Source organism: Haplochromis burtoni, unplaced genomic scaffold, assembly GCF_018398535.1.
Source record: "Haplochromis burtoni strain Fernald_Lab_line unplaced genomic scaffold, NCSU_Asbu1 Contig_238, whole genome shotgun sequence".
Taxonomy (NCBI): Eukaryota; Metazoa; Chordata; class Actinopteri; order Cichliformes; family Cichlidae; genus Haplochromis; species Haplochromis burtoni.
The window spans coordinates 333,541-358,804 of NW_024582599.1; the positions used below are offsets into that span (position 1 = coordinate 333,541).

The window sequence follows — 25,264 nt, forward strand, 5'->3', positions numbered from 1 at the left end:
AGAATTGTGCTAAAACCTGACCCCCCCCCCTCCTCTATAAAAAACATGAACATTTCCAAATAAAAAGAGTTCATCACAGTAAAGCAGGTCCATTCATTCGGGACCATCTCACAGTTGTTTTGTGGATTAATTAAGTCTCGCTGCCTCCCGGCTCCTCATGTAATTGCTGACTGATTTCACAAAGTTGAGATCAGGGATCTTTGAGGATCATACCATCTGTTTCACAAGTCATTCTTGTCACTGATTATGTGCTTGGGTTTTTAAATCTTAAAATATAAAATGCCCCGAGTGTTCCCACAGTACTCAAACCAGCTTTCTTAAGAAGGACGCGACCTCAGCTCACCGCTCTTCCATTAGGGCACTAGCGCTAATTTCAGACTAAATGTCCTCTATGACTGAATTGAATCACCCCGTCTTTTATCGGAGATCGTGCCCTTCAGTATTCCCGACTCCCTTAATCTCACAATCACATAAATTAATCAACAAGAAGCATTTAATAAGCTTAAAAGGAGTGTTTTACCAAACCATCTTGAAATTAAAAAAAACGCCTGCTCATAGTCGGGGGATTAAATACTGCCGTAGTCCGTTTGTCAGAAGCTGCTGTTCCCTCTGAGCCTAAGGTGTCCTTTGGCGTCGGTGCTGTGATGCAGGGATATTGGATGTCAAGTGGAATCACTCCTGCTTAAAAGAGCGATGCTGACAATGTGCATAAAGAAGCAACATTTTTCACTCAGTGGTTTTGATGAAAGAGATGGAGAGCTGTTACTGCTGGTTTGTCAAGCAGCGCTTCACCTTTTCTGTCCATCTTTTGCATCTCTGTATCAACAAAAACGAATGACTTGTGACCCGATCTTGTAAGAGCGATACCCAAATCTACAGAGGTTATCTGAGATTCAAAAAGGAATTTCTTCTCCTTCTTTGCATGCACCGCTTGACTTCCTTCTCATCCCTCTCCGTCAGTCTTGTCAGTCTCCTCACACATCGCTTGCCTTTTTTCTCTCCAGCTCTGACTGATGAGGTCTAGCTGAAGGCCATTGGACCATGTTCTGTCTGTCAGGCTCTGCACACCTGTCCATCACATCTGTTCCCGCTGAACAAAAAAATGGATTTTAATCACTGCACATCCGGCTACGAGACATCCTGTACTGCTTAGCATTTCACTTAAACCCAAAAATACTAAACTTAAAGATTTTATTAATCAAAGATTTCAACGCAGAATCAAAAGAGAAACATCTGATTATTCCACTTTCGTCACAGTATCTATCAGATTACCTGCTACTAAAAAAAAAACAGCAGTTTTGACCTACATGTGCTCTGTGTCCCCGGTACTGACCTTTGAAAGGTGGGTGATGATCTGATTCATTTACTGCTGCTGCTGCTTGGTTTTGCTTCAGGTGCTTTGGAAATTTGCTGCTGCCCTTTTACTTTCTGAACAGTTGTGATTTTTGGTTATTAGATTTCTGCAGATTGATAATGTGATGTTAAAACTGTCGTCTGAATGATATTTCAGTGTGTAGCTTCATCATAAATCATATTCATGGCATTTCAAAGGAAGCTCGCGTTTAAACCATGTTAGTTTTAAGTAGGATGGATGGTGTGATCTGCAACACCTCTTTGCACAGCAGGCTGCTGTAATATTATCATGCAGCTTGTGTGTTAAAAATTCATTCAGTACAATAAATCTTTTAGTAAAACGTAGCTGTTTAAAACATCCCAGTAAGCATGACACCATTTCCACAGCTAAAGTTGGTTGCGCCATATTAAAATGTGATTTTTGTAATGTGAAAGTGTTTCCTACCATCGATTTGGCTGCGTTCACAGGAATTGGCTTTTTTAATGAAAAGAGTGATGGGAAATTTTTGGGAGCTCTTCTATAAAATATATGTTTTTTAATAAAACATCATAGTCATCGTTTTTATTGTAACGTTCCACTTCTAATCACTAATCATGTTCTGCAGTGAACCATGGCTAACAGCTAGATTGACATTCACCAGAGAACTCCAGCACTGATGCTCCTTTCTCATTAAAGATGTGAGCAGGTTGACACTGAGCACATGACAGAGTTTATGCGTTATGCTGCCTGACACACCATCCAGAGTGACTGGTGTGGCAGTGGGTATGGGGAATGTCAAATAAGCTGCACTGTGCTCGGCTGTCAGCACAGGTCTCACTAAAGGGAGTCAGAAACACTTACATGAGGAGTCTGCTGCAGCGTGCGCTTTCATTTCTTCCTCACATAAAGGAGAAGCTCTGGTTTTGTGGCTGGGTTGATGATCTTCTACAGCCCTGTCCGGCTCTCCTCGTGTGGCATCTCCTCCACACTTTTGAGACTGCTGGGAAGCACAGCAAGCCTTGCACCAGCACATATGGATATGAACATGAACATGCTAGAAGAGCTGGATTACCTGTGAACCTTGAACAAGCCTCATGCCACAAGGGACATGAAGCAAACCAGAGAAACATCAGTCAGGAGGGGACGTGGAGAGAGCAATAATCTGTGGCCAACATCTCTAAAACCAGCCCGCTTTTTTCAGGGATGTCTTGTTGTTGCCTCTGCAGTGCACCTGCTGCCATTTTCATTTGCACCAAAGCAGGACAATAATGTTAACTATAATAAGCACTTACTTTCTGTTATACTGTGATGATCCAGATTTCCCTTAAAGACAAATGATGAAAACAGAAAAAGCTGTGTAAAATTTACTGGAGTCAAACAACTTATTTTGGACATTCATTTTCACTGAAATCACTTTGTCATGTGAGGATTAAAGCTAATTCTCTTCTAAAGGAGAGAAGGTCAAGACAGGAAGCTGTGATTGAATTACCTTCATCACTGCCTCAGTCCTAACATCAACGATTCACTGATGCTGAGAATGTGGCTAAAAAAGTCATAAAAATGTAATATTGCTTTGTGATACTATTTTACTACCAGCTGAACAAGGAAATTTAAACTTAAGCACACAGAAACAAACAGCTGCTTCCATTGTTCAAAACAAACCTGATGAGTAATTCTGACCAAGTTACACAACAGCAGTTATTGGTTTGTCACTATTTCTGATTTCACACCAGAGGTGAGTTAATCATGTGTGACACAGCAGGAACGTGACGAGGAAACAATCTGAGGCGTCATTCATGCAGAATCAGTTGGTGTGCTTCCTGCACCCAAAACCAAGTAACCTCACTCACACCTGGAAGTCTTCTCCTGCCTCTAACATCATTACTGCTTTCAGCCCGATACCAAAGCTATCGTAACTCTTTCTTCTGCTGTGCCAAAGAGCAGTAACCCTGTTTTACTGGGTCAGGCTGTCCTTCATTATAATGAAGAAGAATGCACTGGACATTTGGATCACATACTCCGACTCAAAAAAAGCTGGATCTTTGGAAATTTAGCAGATCTGTAACCCGAGTTCCCTGCTACGCCATCGCAGCAGCTAGTGAGGGCGCTAACATACCACAGAGGAAGCTAACACAAAAAGTTGATCAGATTTCACACAAAAACACCGTTTTTTATATCCGTTTGACAGTTTTTGACTTAACTGCTAAACTGTGGTCAATAAGGTGACACGCCTCGAGCTCGACAACGCTCCGGTCCCTGCTGGCTTCACTCCCCCTCACTCGCTCTGTCACTCTCATTATGTTCAGTGTAACAGCTGTTGGGAAGCTTTTATTGTGTTATTACAGAGACATAAAGTGCTGTCATCAACATGATTAATATTATTTCGCTTAAATCGTCTCGTGTCAGCTCCACTCCACAGGAGTGTATTACTGAAAGTATAATAAACGACTACAGCTGTGGTTCAGAGAGAGCAGGCTGTCTATTAATTGGGCAGTTTGACTCATGAACTGAAAGGTGATGGGCATCAAACTACAAGTATGCTTGAACCACAGACTGCCCCCAGTGTGAATGGATGCCTGTTAAAAAGCACTTAGGGTGGAAAGACTGGTGCAGAACTGGAGAAAAAGAACTTAAGACTGTCAGAAAGACTCTGTTGGTTCTGTTTTGCTGAAAACAAAGACAGTAGATGCATAAGAACCCCACCCATACCTATCATGAGATGTCATATCTCAGATCTCATATTTCATACGAACAGATTTTTGTAAAAATGAACTGAAACTGTGTCCTCACACACCAGCTGACCCTGTGAAACAGAGCTGTCAGTCTCCAGCTCCTCACCATGGCTTCAGGACTGCAAGGACACAACAGCACTTTGAGTCTCCTGTAATCAGTGGTCCTATGCTGCTCGCCTTCTCATGCACTCATTTTACTCTCCCATGTTTTTTCATTTTCTCCCTTTCCTCCCACCACCGAACCACCCAGACCGTTTTCATTTCAGGGACTGACGTAAAGCTGCTCTCACCTGCCTGCATCTTCATTTATCGTCCTTGAACGGTCCACCTACTCTTTATATGTTGTGGCAACCATGAAGCCCATTTAAACTTGGCAAAACATCCTTGAAGGCCAGCTTCAAAAAAGAGATTCTCTTTATAATCCAAGAACAGCTAATGTTTTGGAGATAAATGCTTTCAGCCAGAGGCAAAAGATCAAACTTGTAGCAACTGTAAGACTAGATATAAACACAATAACAATCTGGTGATGTTTAGTATAATCCTGCTGTGGAGGTGTAATTAAAACTTTCACTACTATGACTATAGTGAATAAAACCAGCCATCCATTTTCAGTCAAACAGTCTAAGCAGACGTGACGACTTCATCCAGCTCCTCAAGAAGAAAACCAAGATGTTCAAAAGATATCATATTATTTAAGACAACATCTCTCAATTTAATAGAAATTGTAATTACTTATCAAAGTAATGACTCTTCCATGACCTCTACACACTCTGCCTTAGAGCCATGCTCGTTTCCAGCTCTGTGATTTCATGCTTTGTTTCTACTAGAGTAGCTTTGCCTGAAAGTTCAAAGTAATCCTTGTGAATCTTATACTGGGCTTTGGTACAGCCCTCAGCTCTTCCTCTGTTTGAAACAACTCATTTTACTTCAATTCTAAGGGTCCTGGCATATCCGCTGACTCAGGGTTGTACATGTGTACTGTAGGTTGTACATGTGTCAATATGTGCTTACTCCAATGTAAATTATATTAAAGCATAAAAGCATGCCTTTAAACAATAATGTCAATCACGCTGGACCTACACAAAGAAAATACTCCTGAGACGCTGTGACCAGCAAATGTTCAGCATTCCTGATCATCTTCCCACCTTCTGTTCAGAACTGATCTACAAAGAAACAGACTCGCAGCAGTGTTCGCTGAAAGTTGACTCTGCTGTAGATGTGACTGTGATGCTAAAAGAGCAGAACAAAAAAAGAGTTATCAGGCCGAGCAGCCAGACACTGGTGCATGCAGGCAGCCAGACAAGAGGGGCAAACCCTGAACACAATGCTACCAGCAGAACAAAAACAACCGCTCCTGCTGACACACAGGGGGAGAAACCCACAGAGCCAGCGTGCGCCGGCGTAAGAGAAGCATCTGATGAACTTATGTGGGTGCCATGTTTACGTTATTAACCACATCACCCTGCCGGGATGATGGAGAAAGAGAGTCACGAAGAACAGTTTCATACCAACTCAGAAATGTTGTGTGTAATTTGTGCGAGTGTGTTTGGATGCTGCGAGTTGAGCTGTGTGCTAAAACAGCAGTATCCAAAGCCACGTTCCAGTTATCCTGCTGTAACAATAGCAGCGGCCCTGACGGCCACCACGACTCACCCCGGCTCTGACTCAGTGTAAAATACAAAGAAGCTCACTGCCGCGGGCGAAACACGGAAGAGGAAAAACGTCCAAGAGCTAATAAAATCAGTCTGTCACATCATTCTCGCTCTCTCTCTCAACCAGCTTATTTAGGATTTGGATAACTCTTGATTAATTTCTAACGACACAGAGAAATAATTTTCTAAAGCTTTTCAGATAAACAGAAATGAAGCAGCAGAAAATGAGTTAAACACACCCCGTGGAAATATTCACTGCAAACAAACACAGATCAACTTTTCACACCAAGACACTTGGACTCCCTCAGGATAGGTTTTCAATTTCATTTTCTTGCTTTCAGAACTTGGACAAAACCTATGAGTGTCTTCAGTTTCTCTTACTGGAGCATTTCCATCTGTTTCAACACATTAGTAGGAGATTTGGCCTGAATGACTGACTTTATTTAATCATCAGTTTACAAAGAAAAAGAATCCATGCAAGCATTTTAAAATGTACATGTGTTTGTGTCTGCAAACAGATACTTATAACATGTTTGGACATACATCTACAGCTCCACTTCCCTAATATTTTATCATTGATATGAACATCTGTACGAACAGAACGCAGTCTGTCTTCTTCAAGATCCGAGTGTTGTTACAGGAGCTGGGTTTTTTCCTAACAAGCCAAACTCACTGTACCACATTTTAACAGGATCAACAGTGAGCTCGGAGTTGCATAATTCGAGCCAGAGGCCTCTGAAGGATGCATCCACAGCCAGTTTGTGGTGTTCCATAACAAAATGTTTGCTGGAGCAGGAAACTCTGGGATGTCGCTTTGTACTTGATATTAATCTGACATATACGACAAGCAGAGTGACTCACAGATATTATTGTTGCCGAGGCTTGCAGATTTGTGCAGTCGTCATCAGATCAGAAATGATGTCATTCACTCACATCTACTATTACTGCAGAATGAGAAATTACTCTAACAGGAAGAAAGTGCTGCGCAAAGCCTTCCTTGCATAAAAAGTGCTAAAACAAGCATGAAGGCATCATCACCATCACAGCTGGCAAATTAAAGAGCCTGATGTGTCACATGACTGTACTCTGCATGACAGTGTGAATGTTTATATCTTATGTAACACACTTATAGTCATGATCATGGCTACAAACTGAAGCAAGCACACACGCATCAGATGATGGAGGATTACATGGGATTACCGAATGCACACAGCTGACATGAAACAGCAGCACAAAACACACAGAAACACAATCAGCACACATGAAAGCTTTACAGCGTTCAATAGAAGCTGCTCACAGAGGTAAGCTTGTTTCTCATAACACAGTTAGACCCGGGGGGTCACATTTGACCTCAGTTGTGCCAAACCAGTACAAGCATTAGACGATAACCACGGTTTTTCCCAACATTTAGTCTTTTCCTGGGCAGGTACTGGTATCAGTGCGGGAGGACGTCGCCATCCCGAATCAGTTAACTACCAGACAATCCCCTCGCTCATACTCTGAAAGTTCAGTTGCGCTGCCTTTTACTGGCAGGCTGACCAGTCACTGCAGTGGCTCTGCAGAGACTTGCTTGTCCTGTGGCTGATTCACCCTCCACCATCTTGGACCGTAGCTGGAGCTCTGCACTGAGCTGGAGGGCCGCATGAAACAGAACCAGGAGAAGGTGGAGACCTGGTTCATGTACCATTACAATGAGATTACCGAGCACTAGCTGCAGTCCAAGATGGTGGAATAGGCAGAAAGGCTCTCTGGAAAGGCAGCCGATTATCACTCTGTGTTATATTCTTCACAAAGTCGGATTATCTGTAATTGCAGAGATGCATCGTTTTATTTTAAGAAAGTATAATTATCTAATGTAAGCAGGGTTTTAATTAGAGTCTGGAAAAATGTGCAGCGTGTCCTCTCTACAGCGAGAGAGGACACGCTGCTGTTGTTGTGTAACAGAAAAGTGATGCTAAAACAAAGTCTGGTGGAAAAAAATGTTTTAGCCAGATTCTGATTTCGAAAACTCAATTTGCAGCATCTGCCGGAGCCAATGTGTGATTCTTCAGTTAATTAAAAATATAATTGCTGGAGCCAGAGAGGGCAGAATGAAGAAAGCTTCCGACTGTGGTGTATGGATATACTGACAACGCAAATGACGCACATATAAACACACACACATACACTCAGCTGGTTTACGGGTTTAAAGAGGTCATTGACAGGATTTGATGTGGTCACAGTGTATCCACGATGAGTCACAGTGTGTGGATGTGCGGAGGAGGACGGACTTTAAAAAGCAATAACCAGCTGCAGCGTGCGTGTGTTTGTGTGAAGATTCGATGAGATTGTGGTTGAAAAGGACTTCAATCTAATTATAATGATCAGTGCAGAGTAGGAGGAAGATGAGGAAACAGAATATTCCAGCACTAAGGAGCCGATTGTTGGGTTTAATGCAACTACGTGAGCCAATTGTTTTTTGTTTTTAATGGCAGAAATCGTTGATCAAACTTTGATGAATTAAGATTTCTGCTCAAGAAAAGCTATATTTGCAAGTCGTTTAAACAAATCAAATACAAGCCACCAATCAATCTGTGAAAAGGTCCTTTCAATTATGAATACTTTCCATTACTCTTGGTCTCCCATTCAAGCCTGAACGTGCACTCTTGTTATTCTTGCATAAAAATCATGAGCCAGTGCTCAAATGTTGCTTTCTATTGAGTTGCAGTTCTACAAAGTATAATCAAACATTCTCTATTTGTTCTCATCTTCCCAACATGTCCAGGCAGCTTCCACTGTTACTTCCCAGTCTACTCCATCCACCTGCTCTGTGCCATGTCACCTCAAGGTGTCACAGAACAAACATCACTTTCCTTTTTGAACTGGTCCATATTTTACACAAAGGATCTGGCTCGCAAGTAAGGCTGTCTGATTCATGAATGCAGATAGATGCCAACATGTCGGAGTCTTTGTCAATGAGCACAACTCGAGGAGACTCGACCTGACTGGTTGTTTGTATTTTGGTTATATCGCTATAGAGCAGGAAGGTTACTGACTTCAAACGTAACAGTTACTTTGTTACGTTGTGAATTTGCAGGCAGAAACAGATATGTGATTTTCAACTATTTATCACAGTTAATTGTTACATTATGAGAAACAGATTGCATCTAATTGGCAGTTTGACCCCTTTCAATCACACACTGATATCAGACTGATAGCGGTCGGACTCCATCTGGCCACTTTATGGTAGGTTGTGTGTGAGAGCGTTAGTGACGATTACATTTTATAGCTAAAAGAAAAAATGTGAAGCAAGCTAATTTTTCCTTAGTGTGAAAATGTGACTTTGAAAAAAGGTGATCAATCAGTATGAAGTATTGTGATAATATCATGGCATGACTGGTGACTCCCGCCCCTAGATATAACACAGAGTTACTGGAAGAAGACATCTAAAAGGGAAATGTAAGGGGAAAAGCAGGAGAACAAATTCATGAAATATGTTTTGACCCAGATGAGATTAGCCGTTATTGCCGCCCTTAGGAAAATGTAGCTTCATGCATGTACACTTCCATTACAGCCATAGTACCACAAGCAGCTCTCTGAACACTTGATACAAATATGTACTTCAGACACCACACAGAACATAATGCATGAATTCCATAAATAAAAGGGCCTATTGCAAGATACTGCATCCCCCCATCGCCTCTCCCACCAGCACACTTACAGACGTCTCCACCACCACAGCAGCATCGTCAAACTCCAGTGAGACAGCAGCATAAGCATAATGTTTCCCCCACCTATTGCCCAGTCTTGCACATATGCAAAGAATTGCATATTTGCATATTTTATCTTAAAAAAACAGTAACATCAAAGCTTAATTCACAAGAAAGATTAAAAAAAAAAGCTGCTTGTACTTCAGACAGCGTAACAGCTCAATACTGAGACCCTGAGAGATTCATGAAAGAAGCAACAAAAAGCTTTTGGATGACCAGTTTCAGTTCAATTTCTCACAAGAAAAACTGTATATATGTATAACTACACGTTACATAGCCAGGAGGGACTACGTGATGAATAATTAATGAAATACAACTTAATGAAAGACAAAGAAGATGGACATCGTTTTTTAACAGAAATTGAGTGAATTTTCTTGAAAAGCGTTCTGATTTTCTATGCTGTTTGTTTTATTCCTTCTTCTTGAAAGTCTTTGTGTGTCTACGTCATCAAAGGCTCAGTTCTCAACTCAAGTCAGGATGTGGATTTGTGACGAAACGGAAAACAATCGAAAAAGATTACGTGAGCACACCCCTGTTACATAAGGACAGCAGCCAACATGACGCCAGCTGGTGCAACAGTTCCTGGGCTTGGACCAATGAGTTTAGGTGGGTGGACCAGTAAGGTAGAGAGGTGTGTGTGCATGTGCGTGTGTGCATGTGCATGTGCATGTGCGTGCTTGGCGCTGTTGCAGGGTACACTGCTCATCTCAGCAGGCTCAGTTTCTCCCATATGTTAAAAGCGAACACGGCAATCTGTTGAATAGGAACGATGTGTCTGTATGTTTTATCAAATATATTCATTATGCACATCTCTTAATAAAAACAATGACAGGTCGGATCAAATGAATCAGTTGAGCTTCATTCATAACAAATGAAACAAAAAAGTTGCAGAAAAACTCTTTGAATCATCAAACATTCATAGCTTGTAGCTTCAAATAGCAACAGCTCGCTCACTGTGAGGTTAATTCAGTTCCTTTTTATTTATAAAGCACCGGTTTGTATCAACAGTTATCCCACAGGTAAAGATCTCACAGCATTGAAGTGAAAACTCCAAAGATCAGACAATCTCCTACCTGGCAACAACTGGGAGGAAGAATTCACTTTTAACAGGAAGAAAATCCCAAAAGAACGAGGCTTGGTTGTAACGAGTGATTATTTGTAACCAGTTCAAGGCCTCCTCGCCAGTCTCCTGTGACATCAGGAAGGCATTTTCCCCCTGCTCACTGATATTTTCAATTCAGCAGGTCATCTTCACCATGTCTCCATACCCAAATGCACTGAGCTGCCGACTGACCGATAGATGTTTCCTAAAACAAGCAGCTCGACAGGTGTACCTAATGAAGTGGCTGGTGAGTGTATATTTATAGAAAGAGAGCTGTGAAAATGTTGCCAGTAGAGGTAAAAACAAAAACCTTATTTTGCAGAACTGTCTCATAAGTATTCAACTCTAGCAGCAGAGTTAATGCATGTTCACTCTCGTACTGGCAGAGCGCAAACAAAAAGAACAAAGTCGGAGTCTTCTCCAAAAGAACGCCCACAGAGATCCTTTAGAAAAGATCAGATAATATCTGCGGGCTTTAAAGTTTTAAAAAGTTTGTTGTTTGTATCCCACAGTTACAGCAAAGAGTGTAAAAATGCATCAGTACATCCAGGGACACGCTGCGAATCACCCGTAATCTTTATGGCACTTCACTGTTGAGCTATATGTTTAATACTTTTAAAACAGTCACTGACACTTCATCGTTTAATTAAATCATCTACTTGTTGAAGAGCTTTGAAGTATCAGAATACGACAGCATGAGATATACTCCAGTTTATTAAAACAGGGAAAATAAACCAAGTATCATAAAACATTAGCATCTTAAATCCTGCTTAAACAAACCATATAATTCCTGTTCTAGTTTAAACACTCGTCAAGATTCTTTAGAGTTTGAAGAGATCTCAGATATTCAGTCAGGATGGTAAAAATAAAAATCATTCAATATGAATGACATCTCATGTTACTATATCTATTTGTCGGACGATTCTGTTCTCACAGAATCATTCTGAACCAAAAGATGTGTAATCTGCACACAACTTGCATACTAGCGCACACTGGCATTTCTCTATGTAAGGAAACATGTGAGAAGCCTGCACTGCTAAAGCACGAGAGCAAAGTCTAACCCTAACCCTCAGGCTACAAGAAAAACTACAGGAAAAAGCAGAAAGCAGATGGAGGACACGGAGCACATGATCAGTCAGTCCAGCACAAGCTAGAAGCAATACAACAACAACAACAACATCCAGATTCTCCAACATCTGTGAAATAGGCCAAGAAATGAGACTGTAAGTCATGGTGTCCAGTGTCAATGCAATGGTAGAAGTGATAGAAGGATAAAGCCGACACCTTTCATCTTTAGTTTTCATTTGAATCCTGAGCGTTTTGGGATTTATGGTGTTTTGGAAGTCTGTACGTAATATTAAAAAGGCAATAATAGTTGTAGCAGTGTTCATTTTGAAGACCATTGTGTGTTTCCTCATATTCCAATCACTGCGATTTGTTAGGTTGTTTACAGGAAGTCGCGTTTTTTTCTTTACTGCCTAAGCTGCAGCATCCTTGGCTGTCTTGGTGTGTTACTACCATGTGATGTGATACCACTGACAGGACCGTGTATCGCACCAGATGTTCGTGCAAAGTTAGTGTTTGTGTATTGAGTCATTCGGCGCACACAAATGGCATACGGGCTAAAATCTACTTAACTGAAATGGTGGAAACAGAAACCCTTTAACATCCACATTAAATGATACTCAGATGTCTGCAGCTGCAGAGCGAACATCAGCCTGCTGTAAGCAGGGATGAGGGCTGCATGCTAACGTGTGACATCACTAACCACTAATGACTCTCTTTCTTGTTCTGCCGATCCCTCGGGAGAAAGAAATGCACAAGCGGACACTTTTATTCCCTGTCGATCGCATAAAGAGGCAAAGTGAGGGTGTGAGGGAGTTCAGACCAGAGTAACTTGAGGGTGGATGATGTGAGAAGGAAGGGGCGAGGGAAAAGAAGGGCAGTGGAGGAAGAGGAGGCCCAAAAAAATAACTGCACAGAATCTATCAATCACAAAGAGGAGAGAGCGAAAGAGTGGGAGGGTCTTTCATCAGAGCATGATAAGTAATGGTTTTTATCCCAAGATGACATTTACATTTTGGATGACTGCCTTCAGCAGAGGCTGAAAATAGTCTGATGAATATTTAAAAAGGAGGATGAAACACACCAAGTCTTAAAAAAAAAAAAAAGGATCAGGATTTTTGTTGATAAGTCTTTTCCTATTCAGAGATTTAAAGAAAATATTTTAATACATCTATAAGATCCTGTCTGGTGTGCTGTAATCTGCACATTAGAAATGTTTGTTTGTGCAACAGAGTTATCAGAGTGGAGTTTGTTTTCATCTGTTTGGTTTATGCAAAAATAATCCTTCATTCAGGTTTATTATTAAAATGGAGAAACAGTGACACCGACGATCAAGCAGTTTCATGTAACGAGCACTCAGCAGTCTCACTTATTAAAGTCCAGTCTGATAAAATGACATTTAGGGATTATTTTTCCTTCTTATTTTGGTTTGATTGTGTTGTATTCATCCCTAATTTAAGTCACACGTTGGATATAGGTTAGCACTTTTCCTTTGTTCTCCTTCCTTTCACTTCATGATTAATAAATCAGCTTGGTGAGAACTGTTGCTGGACATCATGCCTTCATCTCTGGAGAGGGTGTATTTATTTGTTTACCTAGCTAAATTCTATTTCACTAGTTGGGGAGGTAGAATAGGACTGGGGTATAATAGGTTTTCTACTTCACACCAGCAGATTATTTCAGCCCTTTCTCATTACCCACCATCCATCCAGCTCTCCATCCACAAGGCGAGAAGCAGTGTGCACACAGGTTAGCAGTCTTTGGCAGGGCCGTTTCAGCCCTTTCTCATTACCAAGGAAATCAAATAATCCAGTTTTTTCAAAGGTAATGGTGCAGCTTATTTACCTACACGCTGATCTTTGGCAGCAGAGTTCTTCAAAACTTAAGTAGTTTTTACTGCCTGAGTCGACCCAGTGAGTGAAAGCAAAAAGGAAAAAGAACAAACAAACAGGAAGTCTGAAAAAAAAAAAGAGCAAAGTGACAACACATAGCTAACCTGAGGCTACGTCCACACTAATGCGTTTTCGTTTGAAAAAGCATCGTTTTCTCTCTCCGTTTTGGCCTCCTGTTCACACTGAGACGCCGTTTTCCCCGAAGGAAAACGCAGCGTTTTGAAAACGCTCTCGAAAACTCATACATTTGGAAACTGTGCTTTCGACATCTAGATCAGATGCAGGTGACATGTGACAAAAAGGCATTGTATTTATCCCCAGGATGAGAACACGTGGGAAATTCCATCCCTTTTTTTGGACAGTTTCATGTTACGTGATTTTTCATTGGAACATTTGTTCATTTCCTGTCGAAGAGCAGTCGTATCTCAACAAAGAAATGTTCCTGTTGCTGGTTTTTACGAGGCTAACTCTCATTGTTTCTGATCAGCCACCCCTACCTGCCAGTCCATCTTGCTAGTCAACTTCATTTATCATTTCCCTCAGTATACAACAGTCTATAAGCGATCCTTCCTTCTTTGCTAATGTGTCTTTGTGTTCTGTGCTTGAGCTTTTCTTCCTCTTACCTTGTTTTGTTCTTACCTGCTAACCTGGAGCTTAATTTCATCTTGATCTCTTCAAACTTGTTCACCTGCCTTGTAACTAGGGCTGTGTGATATGACCAAAATCTGATATCCCGATATAAAACATCTATCGTCCAATAACGATATAAATCACAAAAAATTTAATATTTTCTGTAAATTCTGTGAATCTGGGGTAGGTGGTAAGCTTTATTGTGAAAGGTTTATGTGGAAAATAAACAAGCGGACATGTGATGGTTTTACCGTCGTTGTTGCTCAACCCATAAAAACAGGCACTTGTCCGTCCGTAGTGTGGTTATATTAAATATAAGAGAAAGAGAGAACTGTAAGAAATTAATTTAGCCACTACAGTGACCATCAAAACCATGAAAAAAATATTGCCGTAAACAGTTTATTTTGCGACACCACAAAACAAACAGCATAAAATGAAACAGACGTTTTTATATCGTTATCCGATATATAACGTTATATCGAACAGCCCTACTTGTAACTGCACTTGATTCAAGCACATTACAAATGGACTTTTTTACCTTTTCATGTCCGTGCTGTGGATTCAGGTCTACTTTCTGAGCTGTGACATTTTGGCTTCAGCTTTCTTGTTTGTCTCAATTACCTCTAAAGTTATTCTTAACATGAGCATGTTAGAAGGTGCACCAGCTCACTCCACTATTAGTTTATTGCACTGATAGGATTTCAGACTTTGGAAGTTTGTTAAACCTCTGGCTCAGAAGTTGGAGAAAGAAGACCAGAGGGAGTAAGAAAGGATAGAGTCATTGAGCGGGCAGCTTTTATCTCTGGTGTGCCATTAAATTAACACCATAAAACTACTAAGAGGCACAGAGTCCCAAAAATTGCTGATGTTCAAATCTACAACAGGCTCAGGGATGATCCAACTTACACCTGCCCACGCCCTGCACAGCATCCTCTACACTGCACCAACACCTGATTACAGATGACTGAAAGCAGCAATAGGCACATGAGCCAAGAACAGCGTTTAAGGGGCAAAGAGATTAAACAAATTAAAGAAATGAAAGTAATAAAATAAATCGCAGCATATTGGGAAAAATAGGTAAAGTATAAAAGGCTGCAGAGCAAAAGAGACAGAGGTGAAGAATACATCATGAAGAAGAGAGGAAATCTCTGAAAGCTGAAGGAAAAAGGTAAAAATTACCACACAGCCATACAAAACAGTAAAAGAACAAAATAATATTATGAGAAATGAATGAAAGTCAAGAAATCAGTCAAGAGAAAAAGAAGAGGAATGACAAGAATGAGAACACACAGGAGAGTGGGCCGGATAAAAGATGAACGTGGGTGAGAATGCAAGATTAAAAGACAACGATGAGGAGAAAAATTTGGCAAACGGGACAAAAGTGAAACTTCACGAGAGCCAACAGAGAAAGAAAAAAAAAGATAAATGCATAAGGTGTCATTGAAGGAGATGAGAGGGAAAGAAATGGATGACATAAAGAAGATTTAGCAACCTTTTAAACCCTCAAAGACCCTTAAAAAAAGGTAAATGCAAGACCTTTGAGCAGGAACGACTGTTTAGACGAAGCAGATGCTGTCAGTGCCACAGCACGATTTCTTTGTTATTTACATGTTGTTTGAAGTGCAATAAAACTGGGCCTAAAGAGCTTGATTTGAACACAGAGATCATGCTGCAGCGCTAATAATTTTATTACATCCATACGATAGCCCAACAGTACAGGTGAACACTTTATGATAAAAAAAAAATCAGAAGAGAGAAAAAGATTTAAATCATCAAAGCTTAAAAATATTTCATATCATCATAAACTGTTTAATTAAAGCGCCCAGGACAAATATACAGCAGAGTGGTGTCGTGGAACTTTAATGCAGGCAAGCTCAGCTCCAAAGTTCCACATCAGCTCTGCAGATAAGGACAGACGACACGTCTACATGCGGCTGGGCCGTCCTTGTGATCCATCATAGAGCCAAAACACACAGCACCATCACAAAGATCATTGTAATCCTCTGAAGGCTCCACATATGGTGAGCCATCATTAAATATGAGGTTAAGCCAAAGAAAACATCCATGGCACATTGCTCTGTATTCAGCTCTCCTCATACATTAACAATATGTCGATTTATGAAACAAATTACACATTTTAATTGAAATGTGTGAAAACACAGGCATTGATGCTAATGGTGGTTAGCATCAGAGAACTTGGAACATTCTGTGTCAAACAGGTTGCGGCTACATCTATGACAGAATGAAACAGCTGCATCCATGCAGCTGACACCATAATCCTCATTCATATTAATGCAACTCGGGCTTTAAAAGCAGATAGGAGGAACAGAGTGGAAGAGTGAGGCTGCATATATAAGTGATAAAGTGGAGGAAAGGGTAAACGAGAGGGTGATGGAATTAATTCAAATCAGATTAAAGACAGACAGACAGAGGAATCGAATATCAGCGAAGACGTGCCAAAGTTACGGTGGTGGTTATGTAACCGAGCAGCACTAAAAGCGAAATTCTCCAAGACACCCAACACGCAGGCTCACAGTGCAGCTCAGCTCAGGCCCGTAATGCATCAGTGATGTAAAAACTGACAAGAATACAACACACAAAGAGTGTGTATGTTCACTGCCTCCACACACACATTTGATAATAAGAGAGTGCAGAGGAACTGAGGAGCTGCCTCTCAGCAGGCAGTCTCTGCAGCAGCACTCACGTCCCAAGACACACACACACACACACACACTAAAGTGCATCTGCAAAACAACAGTCTTTTCTGTGAGCTGATAAGTTTAGACTTTTGCATTTTTTAAACATTTGAGTTAATTTCACGTTGCACGGCTGCATACAGACAGTATCAGGATATGTTGTTAATCCCAGAAGAAATGCGTATTATGTTGGTGCTATGACACACTGCTAAATTGAGGCACTGCTCAGCAATGAATGGAGAACAAAGATTATACTTGAGCCTCTATGACTGCAGCTGAATCTGCTGTGGCTGCGTGTGCATGTGGTATAGATTGGTTGTTTCTGCTCAGTGGATAAAACCGTGTCTGCTTTTTCCTCCCCTCTTATAATAAGAAAATAAGTTCATACACTACAAAGTAATATTCAGTCAACACATCCATGCCAAACACCTTCTTGTAATTAACTTTTAACCAATGAAAAGCTAAAGCTTCATTATGGCATTCATAAAAATCATAGACATGTAGAAAAGATCCAAAAATGAGATATTACCTCATATTTCACAGCATACTGTGAAAGGACAACACAAGCAAACAATGGTTACATTCTGGTCACAAAGGGATGCACAAGATCTGCAACAATACACAATACAATGTGGTGTTTAAATGATGTTTAGTTGGGAATCGAAGTGTGAAAGAAAACATCCCGCACACCATCACCAATCTGAAGGGCTGAAACAGGGCATCCTCAAAGCATGCTGTTAGTCAGATTCTGACCCCACCATCCCTTCATCACATCATCCAAGACTGAAGCCCAGGCACTCTGGTCCCCTCTCTCTCACATCAACAAGGCATTTTCTCCTTGAGAACTGATGCTCACTGGATATTTTCTGTTTTTGGATACTCTTCTGTAAAAGCTGGAGATGATTATGTTTCTTAAATAATCAGACCAACCACACCAACAACCACGCCATGTTCAAAGAAACTAATTTCTTTCCCATTCTGATGCTCAGTTTGAACTGCAGCAGGTCGTCTTGATCATCTCTGACAAAAAATAAAAAATACACCAAACTTCAGTCAGTGCCCGATTAGATATTTGTATTAGCAGGTGTACCTAATGAACTGGCCAGTGTGCATGTCTGCCATTCTCTACGGGTCAGACTTGATATAAGAAAATTAAAAATGTATTCCAAAGTATGAGGAAGTGCTAATTAAGAGCTTATTTCAGAAGGCGCTCTTATTTTGATAAACAAGTCCTCGAGATTGCATTTGCATGATGGAATTGATGAATCCTTTGGTTTATTAAAACATCAGGAGTTGATGAATTCTCTCAAGCTGCACTTTAATTAACTGCACCACAAATGGACCCCGTCATCTCTGGGAGCCGTAGGAGAGAAATATATTTGAGGAACCAGCAAGTTACCAAATCAACCAGAACCTCTTCTGGACTCTTGGGGTTTGAAGGAACAGGCATGAACATATTGTTAATAACCGTTGATGGTATTCATAACTTTCAGGTTTTCTGTCCTACCCCTTTTAATGGTAACTTTAAGCAATCGACTAAAATCATTTGTGTGATTACAAGCTGTGAAAAGAGCGAGCGGGGAAAGCACAAAAACAGCCCTGTACATTTCCCATGAGAGCAATCAGACTGAGGAGGAGGATCCGAGAGTCAGGAGGAAGATGGATAATTAGGCGATAGAAAGATAGCGTCGATATAGGAGATAAATGTTCCTGGACTGGTTGGTTCATGGCTCTGTGTGATTTATTCTGTTTAGTGTGTTGATTACAAATCCCTCGAGGGCAATGTTCCGCTTGGAGGAATAAGCAGATTCTGTTTGCAGCCACCACAGAGGCGGTGGTTTGTGCCGCTCGCTGGAGGAGTTTTCTGGTGCAGAATCAGGTTTTATCTTTGTAATGTTGATATTTGTGTCCGTTACAAAGGTCATTGTATAAGACTGGGAGATTATTGAGTCATAAAAGAGCATTTTCACACCCGAGACAGAGAACTAACCAATCAGAGATGCCTGTTGTCTTTAGGTTCATGATGCCCTCGAAAATGAGGTGCTAACCAGTGATTTCCAGGAGAGAAATTCAAATGCATCTATAACACTGACATTTGTCAACCCTTACAGAGATAAGGGAATCATTATGAAAGAATAAAACAAAAACAATCTGACCTGCTAGTGTTTCTGTCGGAGCGTCATAAGATGTCCCAGATGTGCCATTGTTCTTATTTTGTCTGTTAATAGCTATCATTCACAACCTCCGTCATTCCAGACCTCAGCCAGTCTCTTCCATTCTCCACATTTGGCCCATATCAGACTGAACCTCACATTAAGCTCTTGAAATTAAAGCCAAATAATGTTTCAAAAGGAAGATCCTTTCTCTAAATTAAGTGAACAAAAAACCTTTTCAGATACTCAAGTTCAGTTTCTTGTAAAATAAGACCAAGACTCGTAGCAAATTCTCAGATTAAAGAACAAAGTTCTCAAATGTTGGTATTTGTGTCTGAAAATACAATAATCCATGGTGGAATCGATAAATTGATTATTCATTCATTTTTATAAGTCATCAACCAAACAGCCAGTCAGGTTCTTGTTAGACTTTAAAGTTTTTCAGTTTATTTTCATGCCAACTTTACAAAGTGTTACTCATAAACATTTTAATAAAGCTCTTGTTTGTTTGTTTTATCTTTCCTGTCTGTGCTGTTCATGACTGTGTCCATGGAAACCTTACATTTCTGGTTGTGTGTATAAAACAAAAGCAAAAAACAAATACATCAGTTTATCATGTCAGGTGGGGGCATCAACTGGGAAAGCTTCGCTGATGCGGCTGTCTGCTAAAAACAAATATTTTATTCAACCCTATGTTTCAGATTATCACTTTAACAGGCGAGCTGGAAAGCACAAAGTTGTGTAACAGCCCCGTGCTCAGCAGACAGCAGTATAGGGCTGTGGTTACGCCTGAGCTTTTCCCAAGTGTGATTTGTAAATGAACAAGAGTGAAGTGGGGCGGTGATGAAAGAAGCACAACACCCCCAGGGTAAATAAAGGTTAAAAGATGCAGAAAACAGGGGAACAAAAGTCTCTTTGTGTGTAAGCGCCTCTGGATAAGAGAAACTGCCAAACGCCCGATAGTTGTGAGATGTAATTCAAAGAAAAGATGCAAACGATGAGAGAACCGGAGGAAGCACGCTGGAGAGGAGGAAGGGAAGATGGGAAGAAGTGAAAGTAAAGAACAGAGGGGGGAGATAATGGATGGGAGGGAGAAAGATGAAGACAGAGGGGAAGAAGGGGTGATTAATAATCCATTAGCTATTATAAAAACTAAAACAGCACTTGGATATGTTTTTTTAGAAGCAGCTAAATATGTTGGTGGAGTCGCGCAGCGGGCTGTGCAAGCAAATATCCGACTACAGAGGGCAGAAAGGCGAGAAGAACGCAGAAAATCTTCACCCCAGGTTAGGTAAATCATGAAATATGACTTTAATTATAATTAAAAACATCCAATCACGTTTAAATAGCTCATGTATCTGATATGGTCGTATTGCACTTCCATTACGTCCGTTTAGTGTTTCTTATCATGTAGGATCTACAGCACGTTGCTTGCTGCAGCCTTTTTTCCTCCAGGGAAGGCAGAGGGAGGGAGAAGTGGGGAAATTATACGGCCCCACAGACAGGGAGATGGATTTGAGGGAGGGATCAGCTGAAGCCTGGTGCAGGGGGAAAAAGGGAAGCCCCAGGAAAACTGCAGAGACAGAGAGAGAGGAAAAGCCCAGGGAAGCCCCGCTGCAGCTGAACAGGAGGAGGATCCCCGTCTCCACAGCCTGCATGCTGCAGTCCGGCTGCTACAAAGGAGTCCCTCATTAAAACTACAGCCGGGCTTCAAAGTGAATGCAAAACTATCCTACATTCATCATCACTGCTCTCTGTGCCTCCACCTTCCAGAGCAGAAACCACTTGAGCAGAAAACGAAATGGTGATGAAGACACACACAAAGCCCAGTGTGTGGAAACAAACACCAGTTTGTTCCAGTGCGATTGTAACCTATAATTTTAGAAACAACTCCTGGATGAGATTTTCATTAATTTCAAAATATTTCATACGTATACACATCCAACATTAACACATTGAACTGTATAGGAAAATCTAATTTCTCCTTTTATATTTCCGCATGTTATACATGTTTCCAAAATAAGATTGACGGTTTTAACTCATCTGGGCGCCCGTTACGCAACATCAGTGAACGGCACCTGCATTCCAAGACGCTAAAAAAAAAATTAAAAAAAAAGCAGCATTTCAGACCTGATCGTTCAAAACGCTGAAATATTACAGCGTCTGGAGCACAATGGGGAATGCTTTTGATGAATTACTATCAGGCTACAACCACCCCAACCGCTGCTCGGACAGGGTGGATGGACAGAGAGAGAGCGGAATAAACCGGAACGCCGATGCTTCAGTTCCCAAGATAAACTGGACTCGTCGTTCATTAGAGCTCGTAAATTCTGGTTATCTGGTGGAGATGTTCACACATGACAACAAGCTTATCGCGCAACCCTGAAGAGTTTATCTGGAGTCGGGCTGTAGGGATGCAATTCCCCACAGTCTGCTCTGCAGCGTCTTTTATTTTGAAACCTCAACCAGAAGTTGCATTTTTCTTTGAGCTCGTTTGACACCAGTCTCTGCAGCCGAGAGGCGCAATGTCAGAATTACTACACCAGCTTCATGCGGTGTGTGCAATCACACAGCAGCGCCAAACTGCGCACATTCGTGTCGCACATTATTTAATCACGGGAGCGTTTGCTACTAGTTTTCTCTGTAATGAAAGCAGTTTCAGCCAAAATGTCAGTGTCTCATGTGAGTCTTGCGCCCGAGCACAACACGCGCTCCCAGGTTCCCTCCGGGGCCACACTGGGCAGCAGCGCTCGTTAAACTAGGAGACACTTCAGGGGAGCGAGTCTGCATGCTCGTGTTCGTCTCACACACTGAAATCCCTGCGAAGTGCTCAGCATTTCACTCACGTTCCTAAAAACTTAAAGTCAATGCTGAGATGCTTCAGCAGCGAGGAAAGCTTGCAATGATTAATTTATTTTAAATATCTTCACAACGAGAATCAGCTCTCTCAAATCAGGATTATTGACTTATAACAAAAGACGGAGGTTCCTATCCAATTTACAGGCTTTGACGCACTAACAGCACTTCCACGTAGACGTCCTCTGTCACTGCGAGACTAGTTTTTGGCACCGCCAGGCAGCTCCACATGGTCGGAATCGGCAGCCAGTGATGCCCACATGGGGCACATGAGCAAGTGCACACGGCAAACGACCGCAGCAAACACACACTGCGCGCAGACAGAGCACAAGTGTGAAGCATTTCTCTTACCTTCTGGTCTAGTGCCGGTCCGCACTCGAATCTTTACGCATGTGAGGTTTGTGCGAAAGCCTGGGAGAGAAAACTGCGCTCGCTTCTGCGCTCCGTCCCTACTGTCGGCTCTCTGCCTTCCTCTCTCACCCCGGCACACTCAAACTGCACAAACAAGCTGGCACTCCCCCTCCCCGCGGTCCCTCACTCTCACTCACGCACACAGAAGGCGCGCGGCGGGGCGGGGTGCCGAGGTGCGCGTTTTCTCCTCGGGGGCGCGGATAGCTGTGGAGAGAGTGCCTGACAGGAGAGAGGGGGATTAAAAGAGATGAAGGACGCGAAGATGAAAAAACAAACAAAAAATTAGAAACAGAAAAAGAAAAGAAGAAAGAAAGAATTAACAAAAATGATGGAGGAGAAAGGAGGGATTGATTAAGGGAGACACTTGTGAGTTTTGATATTGAGAGTTTGAGGATAAAAGAAAAAGAGTGAAAAGGAAATAAAGGAGATGGAGACTAAATTAATAGGTTCATTTTGGAAATTAAAGAAACGGATTACGCGGGGGAGGGCAAAGTAAGTAATGGAAATGATGAGGGAGGGGTAAGAGTGATTGAACTAAAGGAGGAGAAGAAAGGAACGCAAGGAAACAAATCGGAGGATTTCAGTGAAAGGAAAAGAAGAAATACAGAGGAGAAAGAACAGAGAGCAGAAGAGACAAAACAGAGCAAATTGAAAATTGATTAAACAGGAATATAACAGGATGTTCTGCAGCCCACTTGGCTCATATCCTCACAGCCTTCACACTGGTTTCTAATATAAATATACTAATTTTATACATTGTCAGGAATCAGAATGTATTTGCTAAATCTGGATACTATCAGGAGCCCACAGCTTGACGTTTCCTCAGTCGACCTAGAGGGGGGTGACGTGGGGTGTTTTTGGGGAGCCTGCAGGGGAGAGATGAGCTGCAGGGGCATTTCTCAAGGTATCGAGCAGGGACAATTACTTAGCCAGTGTGTGATGTTTCAGGCTCCGCTCTGACGGCACAGGCCTGCTGACTAAGCAGGCAGGAAACGCAGTCAATCAGTGAGTCTGTATAACAACATGCTGTACTAAATCCTGCCAGACTGAGTCGATGACAGAGACGCACTGTACAAGCCTGCTTTTCTTCTTGCTTTTCCTTCTTTTAATTGTATAATTTATTATTATCTTCATGGTCATTTCTAATATTACCAATATCTACGTCTTGGTTTACCATTTAAGTTCCCTTTCACACACCTGCAGGCATTCACAAACCTGTGCAGAAGTCTTAATAAACAGAGTGAAATGGCCAGTGCTCAGTTTTCATTATATACGTTGCCCCTGGAACATCTACTTGTCAGCTTGTGTTGATGATACACAGATGTACTTTTCTGTTGAGCCAAACAACCTCAGCCTCCGTGAATGCTTCACTGCTTTTAAGGATTTCATGTCCTTCACCTCTAGCTTGGCAAAACCGACGTTGTGTTTGGCCTCGACAGATTGTCTAAGGAGGTCGGTCATTGCCTCGGCCTGCTCAGCGTACATATCAAATCTGTTAAGAAACTTGGTGTTATTCTGACCTGAATTTGAAGTTTGAATCTCACACATTCAAAGCTTGTCCAGTCGTGTTTCTTCATCTAAGAAAACCCTAAAAAAAAAAAAAAAAAAAGCCCAATGATTGGGAGCTTTAATTTCCTCCCACCTAGATTATTGTAAGTCTTTCCCCCCCACACATCCCTCAGTCGTCCTCAGCCTGTCGTTAATTCAGCCCACCAGGCTGCTTACACACATCACCCGTATGCTTGCTGTCTTTTATCAGCTTCCAGTGAAATTCAAAATTCATTTTAAAAACATATGAAAACCTACATTGCCAGGTTCCTGTGTATATAGCAGGAACAGTCGGCCTCTCCAATCATCTTAACTGGCCTTCTTATTTTAAATGCACAGGCAGCCACACTTTGAGGTTGTACCATCCAAACTAACAGCCCCCGTCAGCTGGCCCAGTGGTTTTTTTTTTTTTTTTTTTTTATGACTGCTCACTCATTTTCAGGGTCAGCAACAGTCAACAACCTTTACAGAGACAAGCAGACACTAAAACATGAATGGATCAACTAATGGGAGAACACAGAAAGATGAGACAAGAAGAAGAAATAATTAGAAAAACGCTGTGGGAACTAAACCACCTGAGAAATAACAAAACTAAAAACTGGAGCTTAATATACACCGAGAGGCCACAGCTTCTCATAAAGAGCTCCATGAAAACTAAACAGGATCAGAGCTAAGACTAGAAGTCAACATACTATGATAATAAAATGATGACCCAAAACACAGGATCATCAAACAAAAGCTTCTTATTAAGAAAATCGTGTGGGAAAACAAAAATCAGAGAATATCATAACAAGCTTAGTTTTAGAAGAATAAAGAGCTCAAGAATCGAGTTTCACACAATAAAAACAGAAACAAACTCCAGTATACAAACAAAAAGTGGTGCAAAATTAGGATGAAGAAAAATATCATAAGAGGAAACAAAACTCGCCATCATTACGAGAACGTTGCCGTGACATCGTCCCATCTCTGTGCGTGGTTACAAGGTCACCACCATTTCCAGCATCATATTTTATCTATTCGAGTGTCATTGCATGAATAAATCAAAATGACCCGTTTATCTCATACTGGGCCTCGGTGCATCCACTGTCTGAAACAGCTCCGTTAGCTCCTCACCTCTTTAAGCGTCTCGGTCGTTGTGTCCTTGGGCAAGACACTTCACCTGCCACCTGCTGGTGATGGCCAGAGGGGCCGATGGCGCGATATGGCAGCCTCGCTTCTGTCAGTCTGCCCCAGGGCAGCTGTGGCTACAACTGTAGCTGCCTCCACCAGTGTGTGAATGAATAGTGGAATTGTAAAGCGCTCTGAGGGCCCCGAAAAGCGCTATATAAATGCAATCCATCATTATTATTATTATTTAACTTTCTTCTGATTAGCTGCCCCTCCCACGCTCACTGACATCATACAGTGTTCAGTGCCGTCTTAAGCCTTTGTCCACATTACACAGA

The 25,264-nt window shown here is 41.6% G+C and overlaps 1 protein-coding gene across 1 annotated transcript in view; it reads right to left on the reverse strand.

Moving 5' to 3' along the window:
- slc8a2b (solute carrier family 8 member 2b) overlaps nucleotides 1-22,440 on the reverse strand; it is a 199,520-nt gene extending 177,080 nt beyond the window's left edge. The window contains exon 1 of the mRNA XM_042227025.1: nucleotides 22,212-22,440. The gene's annotated coding sequence lies outside the window, so the exon portion shown is untranslated. The remainder of the gene's footprint in view (nucleotides 1-22,211) is intronic.
- Nucleotides 22,441-25,264: the final 2,824 nt, after the last annotated feature.